General features: G+C 43.3%; 1 long non-coding RNA gene across 2 annotated transcripts; it reads left to right on the top strand.

The window, feature by feature from the left end:
- Window positions 1–236: 236 nt before the first annotated feature.
- On the top strand, window positions 237–4,411 carry LOC135971806 (uncharacterized). Of its 2 annotated transcripts, XR_010588073.1 has the most exons (4): window positions 237–812; window positions 1,184–1,322; window positions 2,310–2,491; window positions 3,159–4,411. It is a non-coding gene; the product is annotated as an uncharacterized lncRNA (long non-coding RNA). The 2 variants fall into 2 exon arrangements; XR_010588072.1 differs by having other exon boundaries at window positions 2,310–4,411.
- The last annotated feature ends 3,191 nt before the right edge of the window (window positions 4,412–7,602 follow it).

Genomic DNA, 7,602 nt, shown 5'->3' with positions numbered 1-7,602 from the left:
CCCACCTGCTCTTGCCCCAGCACATTAGACCGTGTGTTTACTCTACCTGCTGCAGTCCTGGCCCCGGCTCTGTTTTATGTAGGGTTCAAACTGTGCTCCCGGAGTCTGGGCAGGAGTGCTGGCCACTTCTCTCTCAGCTCAGCCCACACTCTGCCTCCAGAGTTTGCACTTGATCTGGAGGGAAGCCAGGTGGAGCCTATTTCTGAGAAAAGCCACAGTGGTTGAGCAGCTCAGACAGCACAGACAGAAGCTACCTAGCCCTTTGCAGCTCAGACCTCTCCTCTTAATCCCTCACTCTTCCTTGGGGTTGGCTTTCCACAGCCCTCCAGCCTGCACAACAGGTTCCAGACAAGTCAGGACACCCTTGTTTCTTCTCCCTGATGCTGCCTGGAACTCTTTCTGTCCTGCCCCACCTCCAGGAGTAGCAGCTCCAGCCTTGTTCTTGATTCTGCTCATCTGGCTCACCCTCACTGGGCATCTCTGGTGGCCAAAGCAAGTCTCCGCACAATATCCTTTTTTTTTTTTTTATTTTCTGCTTGCTTGCTTTTATCTCCCTTTTCTTATTCCCTTAGGATTTAGAGGGAGAGGAAAAGCATGAGGATGCCAGGACAGCAGTATGGGGTCACAGAGGAGTACTGGATAATGCACTGCTTTTTGCAAACTCAACTTAGAAGACTGCGCCCACAATTTGCTCTTCTATCTTCTTTCCAGACATGAGTCTTCAGTCTCCTGCCCTCAACTTAGCTGGAAGCTGGATGACAGCACATTAAGAGGCTTTCTGGAAGCTTTTCGATGAAAAGGGGGCCTCTCAGGTACTCCACTCTCACCTTGCAGGCCCTGCAGCAGCTGGTCTATCTGGTGGCACTTGGAGTAGGTGGTATGGGAGACCCCTCCATGCCGGGGTCCCCTGGAGTGTCTTCCTCGTAGCATGAGGGTTCTTCTCAGGGATACTCAGGATAATTCACAATGGCTTTATAGTCACAATATCCTTTTTTTATTTCTTAAGTTCCTGTGTCCCAAATTTTAGTACAAATAAACATTTATACATGGCAAGAAAATATCCAGTGCTATATTCTTTAGTAAATATGTGATTTCATGTAATTTTACCTTGTCTAGTGTCACCCTCTTTGAGGCAGGGTAGTCAATCAGGATATTAGCCAATTTACTTTCCCTCACCTTCCAGCTACTCCTTACTCTTATCACCTGACTGTGAATGGGAGCCTCACTCCTTCACCCTGAGCTATCCATCAAGACCCAATACCAGGGCCAGGTCTGGTGATGGTGATCAGACTGAGCTCACACAGCTGCCCCAGAATATCCAGGTACTTTAAAACACTACTTGCTTGGGGCTTTCTGTAGGTTTGGACCGAGTGAAAAGGCTAGAGATGGGTGGCCATAATTGGTCCCACAGGCTTGGTATTTGAAAATATGGGTAGTAACCTCTAGACCCCGGCCTGATGGTATGAGAGCCTCAAGCTCTGAGAACTGGTGGGTCCAGGACAGCCCAGCTCCCGGCCAGTCTGATTAGGTGGGAGGGGAATAGAACAGGATCCCACCTGATCCTTCTCTACCTCCATCCCTAGAAACCCCATTAGGGGTTGTTAAATATCTTAGATTAGCTCACCAGTAAGTCTCAGGATATAGTCATTGGCAAAAATGGCATGAAATGCACAGACATTAAGTTCTTAATATTAATCTCCGAAGAGGTTTAACACTATTAAAAACTGAAAATAAACTCAACATAGCTTGCATTTTAGAAATGGTCCTCTAGATGCATTCAAATGTGTGATAAAGATGATCCTTTTCAATCTGCTAAGCAAATGTTTTAAAATATGTGAACTCAAGGCTAATTCAGCCGAAGCACGTTCTGCAGATTGCAAGCCTTGTCTCCCTCTAGTGGCCCTGACTTAGCCTTTGTTCTAGGCTTATAATGTTCAGGACTTAACTGTATGGGGATTTCAAAGCCCAGTTCAGCTAGCACCTCTTCCTTGTAATGCTCTGGTGACTCTTGACTACATGTATCTCCTCCCACTATAAGCAACTTCGTTATTTTCTGTTGCTAACAACTAGCATTTTAAAATATTCAGTTTATAGGTGAATTGTTTCTTGTGTATTGTCTTTCCCCCCAAAAAATCACAATCGTGTCTTTGAAATGGAAAACACAGTGTCAGGCATGCAATACTATCGAATACTTTACATTTAGGAATTATATTATTAGAGTTAGTAGAAATGTTTGTATGTTAAGAAAGCTGCTCCTTTCACAAAATGGGAAACAGATCCAGAGAATCACTGCTCTATTCATTCCACAGGTGTCTGTCAAGTGAAACCTCCAAGTCACTATGCTGGGTACCATGGAGGAGACAGAGACATTCAGGAGATAAGCCCAGATCTCACGGACCTTTCAGTGAGGCATGAAAAAAAGGACAGGTGCACCAATCGTCAAATATAGAAACCCCTAAGGAACGTGAAAGTAAAGCCCAGGAGATCTCAGGTGAGGGAGGTAATGAGTCAGCTAAGGGACTCAGCATAGTGTTATGGAGATGGTGGACCTTGACCTTGGCCTTGAAGGGTGTGTAAGATTTGATTATATGGAATAAGGGGAAAGTGTGATGGTGTGAAAGCACATCCAGGAAAGGTAATGTAAAGGGAGAATATCAGAAACTAGGACATGGGTGCCTTAGGGTCAAACTACAGAAGGTCTTTTTATTTTTTATTTTATTTTTATTTAACATAGGATTTCACTCTATTGCCCAGGCTGGAGTGCAGTGTCGTGATCATGGCTCACTGCAGCCTCAAACTCCCCAGGCTCAGGTGACCCTCCCACCTCAGCCTCCTGAGTAGCTACAGGTGCACACCGCCACGACAGGCTAATTTTTATATCTATTGTAGAGATGAAGTGTCACCATGTTGCCCAGGCTGTTCTCAAACTCCTGGGTTCAAGTGATTCTCCTGCCTCAGCTTCTCATTTACTTTAGTTTTTTAAGAGACAGGATCTTGCTGTGTCACCCAGGCTGCAGTGCAGTAGCATGATCGTGAGTCACTGGAGTCTTGACTCCTGGGCTCAAGCAATCCTCCAACCGCAGCCTCCCAAGTAGCTGGGACCACAGGAGCATGCCACAATGCCCCGCTAATTTTTATTTTATTTTATTTTATTGTAGAGACAAGATCTCACTGTGTTGTCCAGGTTGGTCTCAAACTCTTGGGCTCAAGCGATCCTCCCATCTTGGCTTCTCAAAGTACTGAGATTATGGGTGTGAACAATCATGCCTGGCCTACAGAAGGTCTTGAATGGCAATGAAGAAGCTTGTACTCTGTTGAGCAGGAAGAGGGACTGAAGGAAGAACTTGTGAAAATTCTAGCTTCTAGAATATGTATTTGGCTCCTTTAAAAAAATGGATTCTCCATCCAGCTGTCCATTTATCATATATAAAGAGATTCATATAGGAGATTCAGGTATGGACTAGACATCTGCTAAGTTTACTTCTTTTTTTTTTTTTTTTTTTTTTTTTTGAGACGGAGTCTGGAGTGCAGTGGCCGGATCTCAGCTCACTGCAAGCTCCGCCTCCCGGGTTCACACCATTCTCCTGCCTCAGCCTCCCGAGTAGCTGAGACTACAGGTGCCCACCACCTCGCCTAGCTAGTTTTTTGTATTTTTAGTAGAGACGGGCTTTCCCCGTGTTAACCAGGATGGTCTCAATCTCCTGACCTCGTGATCCGCCCGCCTCGGCCTCCCATGCTAAGTTTACTTCTAATCGATATTACATGATTGAGATTTTTGAACCATAAATTGACCCTAGATTGTAGGAGGGAAGACCTTGCATTTCTTTTTGTACTTAGTAGGTGCTCAATGAATGCTTCCTCAATTAACAGGGTGTGTTTTAGAAAGAGGAATTTGCCAGCAAGGTTTAAACTAGATTGGCAAGAAGGGGGAGACTGGATACAGGAAGGCTGCTGAGGACATTATTGTTCATTTTCATTACCTAAACTAGATGAGTGGAAATAAGAGTAGAAAGAAGAGTAACATTGGGGAAGTAGAATCAATATTGCTATTTTGTTGTGATTATTTGTGACCCTCTTCCTCAGTGAACTGACAATGTCATGAGAGCAAGAACTCTTACTTGGCACTGTATCCCCACTACCTAACAATAACTAGCACATGTAAGTGCTGAGTATGTATTCAGTGAGCTGTGGAATAAATGTTGACTGGCTTTTTGAATAAGTAATTTGAGATAGTGTTATTTGAGGGACATTGACCATCCAAGCCCCTGAACAAGGAGCAGCCAGAGATGCTGGATGTGAGCCTCGGATTTGGGTGACCCTGGCCCAGGGCAGAAGGGACACAGCACACAGCAGCAATCCCCACCTTCTCAATATCCTCTCCCTTTAGCCTGTGCTGGGCAGGCCTTCATCCCTACATCCTATAAAAACTTCACGTTTGGGTCACCCACACCCTCATGTCCTTCTCTCCTCTCTCTCTCATTTTACTTAATGTGTCATTAGCATTTGTCACAGTTGACCATTCCATACTTGCAACAGTCTCTTCACTTAATTTCCAGGATACTACTGTCCTGGTTTTCTTCCTACCTCGCTTATGGCCCTTTTCATTCTAGTAATTCCAGCTTAGCCTTCTCTTCCCATTTTTTTTTAAAGAGTTGGGGTCTTGCTCTGTCACTTAAGCTGGAGTGTAAGGTATGAACATAGCTTACTGTAGCCTTGACCTCCTGGGCTTACGTGATTCTCCCCACTCAGCCTGTCAGACAGCTGATATTAACAATTTTTAATCAGTGGTTTCCACCTTAGCTACGCATTAGAATCACTGAGTTTTAAAATTTCTTGATATTCAAACTGAACCCCAGAGCAGTCCAATCAGATCTGTGAAGGATGGGTGGAGTTTCAACATTTAAAAAAATTCTAGTAATTTCAATGTGCATGGAGTGTTGTAAACCACTTCTGTAAATATTGAAGTTCCTCAAGGCTCAGTCCTTGATCTCTTATACCTTTGATCTCCTTGATACGCCTAGTCTCATGGGTTTCAAAAGCATCCTTATCAGTTGATGTGTAGAACTACACTTCTAGCCCCAGCTTCTCTTCTGAACTATAGATTTATATATACAAGTGTCCTATTTAAGATTTTCAGTGAGATGTAGACATCTCAAATTTAACGTGTCCAAACATAACTCTTTATTTTTCCCTGGCCTCCAAGTCTACTCCAGTGTTCTCCATCCCAATCGATAGTACCATCATTCATTCAGTTATGCCAGCAAGGACACCTGGGAGATATATTTGAGTCATCTCTTTGTCATTCTTTATACCTAATCTATTGCCAAGTCCTGTTGGTTTTATTTCTAAAATCCATTCTGAACCCAGTACTTCCCATAACCTCTACCACCACTATGCTCAACCTCACCCGCTCTGTAACTCTACCTTTCCAACTGACTTCACTGTCATTCCCTCAAGCAGCCGTTGGAGGGATCTCTGCAAATTTAGATCACATCAAATGTCTCATTCTTTACAAAAAATCCTTCAGTGACTTCTGTAATTATTTAGAACAAAATCCAAATTATTTGATCTGACCCCTGCCTACTGCTCCAACCCATCTGTCATTCTCCCCTTTGTTTGCTGTGCTCCTAATACAGCGTTTGCCTGGGATGCTCTTCTGCCTAAATCTTCACGACTTGATGTTCACCATTCAGGTGTCTGTTCACATGTCACCTGTTCAGAAAGCTCTTCATTGACCTCACTTGTCACAGCTAAAATGGTCACCTGGTTGTCCTCTAACTTAACCTTGCTTTATTCTTGTCTTAGCCCTTCTTGCTATCTGCAACAATTATATTTGTTTATCTGTTTGTTTATTTGTCTTCCTCCAGTAGAAGGCAGGGACCTTGTCTTGATTGTTTACTACTGTATCTCTGGCACCTGGTAGGTTCTCAGTAATTACTTATTGAATGAATTGTCAAATTCAGAGTTGAAGTTCAAACTGATAGTGAGGCAAACTGTATGACCAAGGTGTCAGTGTGGGGTGGAGGAGTAATCACAGCACAAGGCACAATTAATCAAAGGCTCTATTAAAGGTGTTTGGAAAGATTATCTGGCTCAACACTGGGTAGACTGTCTCCCCTAAATTACCATTTCTGCTCTTAGTTATAGTATCTGAAACTCTCATTGGCAATTCAGATTCATGCTAATATGTTGAAAGATTATACCTTCTTTTGAATTCTCTTCTAAAATTCAAATATCCTCTGCATACTTCTATTGGCTAATAAAATATTAGGGGGAAAAGATGTTCTGAGAGACCAACAGCAGAGGGGACTAAGAACAGAGAGAAGGCAGATGATGGCTACACAAAGTCATCTTCACTATGCTGTAATGCCTTTGACAGAGCCCTTTGTGGGAATCTGTCCTAGCCTTCAAGAAGCTGTATAGCTAGAGGCCTTAACAACAACAACAAAAACTTCGTGTGGATCCCACTGGGACTAGCAACCTCCTAATTTCTCTCCCCTCTACGTAAACTCCAATGCCATTTCCCAATTCCCAGTATGGTTTCTCAAGTATGGAGACTTAACAATTTTGTAGCCTACTTTAAATGCCCTTCACACTCCTGATTGTTTTTCCATCACAGCAAATCAACCAGCCCTACTTGTTTCCAGAGGAAAGTGGTTCTGTGGCAGGTAATTTTAACATATCCAAACAATAGCATATTTTTAAATGATTATTAAAAATGTATACATCTTTAATGTAAAGCAATACATTTTAATAACATTAGAAACAAGAAATTTGATTACATTGGTATTGCAACTTGGGTTTCCTGAGAAACAGTCTTAGAGATGGATATTTGCATGCAGAATACGTATTAAGGACTCTATTAGTCCATTCTCACGTTGCTATGAGGAAATACCTGTGACTGGGTAATTTATAAAGGAAAGAGGTTTAATTGACTCACAGTTCAATATGGCTGGGGAGGCCTCAGGAAACTTACAATCGTACTGGAAGGGGAAGTAAACACATCCTTCTTTGCATGGCAGTGGAAAGAGAAGTGCCTAGCAAAAGGGAGAAATCCCCTTATAAAACCATCAGATCTCGTAAGAACTCACTCACTATCATGAGAACAGCATGAGGGAAACTGCCCCCATGACTCAATTATGTCCCACTGGGTCCCTCTCATGACATATCGGGTTTATGGGAACTACAATTGAAGATGAGATCTGGGTGGGAACACAGCCAAACCATATCAATCCACCCATGGCCCCTTCCGAATCTCATGTCCTCACATTTCAAAACACAATCATGCCCTTCTAACAGTCCCCCAAAGTCTTAACTCATTCCAGCATTAACTAAAAAGTCCAAGTCCAAAGTCTCATCTGAGACAAGGTAAGTCCTTTCCACCTATGAGCCTGTAAAATCAAAAGCCCTCTTCTCACTACACCACTAGGCAGTGCCCCAGTGGGGACTCTGTGTGGGGGCTCTGACCCCACATTTCTCTCTCACACTGCCTTAGCAGAGGTTTTCCATGAGGGCTATGCCCCTGCAGCAAACTTCTGGACATCCAGGCATTTCCATACATCCTCTGAAATCTAGGTGGAGGTTCCTAAACCTTAATTCTTG

The sequence above is a fragment of the Macaca fascicularis genome, chromosome 7 (genome assembly GCF_037993035.2).
Source record: "Macaca fascicularis isolate 582-1 chromosome 7, T2T-MFA8v1.1".
In the NCBI taxonomy this organism is placed as follows: Eukaryota; Metazoa; Chordata; class Mammalia; order Primates; family Cercopithecidae; genus Macaca; species Macaca fascicularis.
The sequence above is the reverse complement of the archived record's forward strand: the minus strand, read 5'-3'. Positions and strand labels throughout refer to the sequence as shown.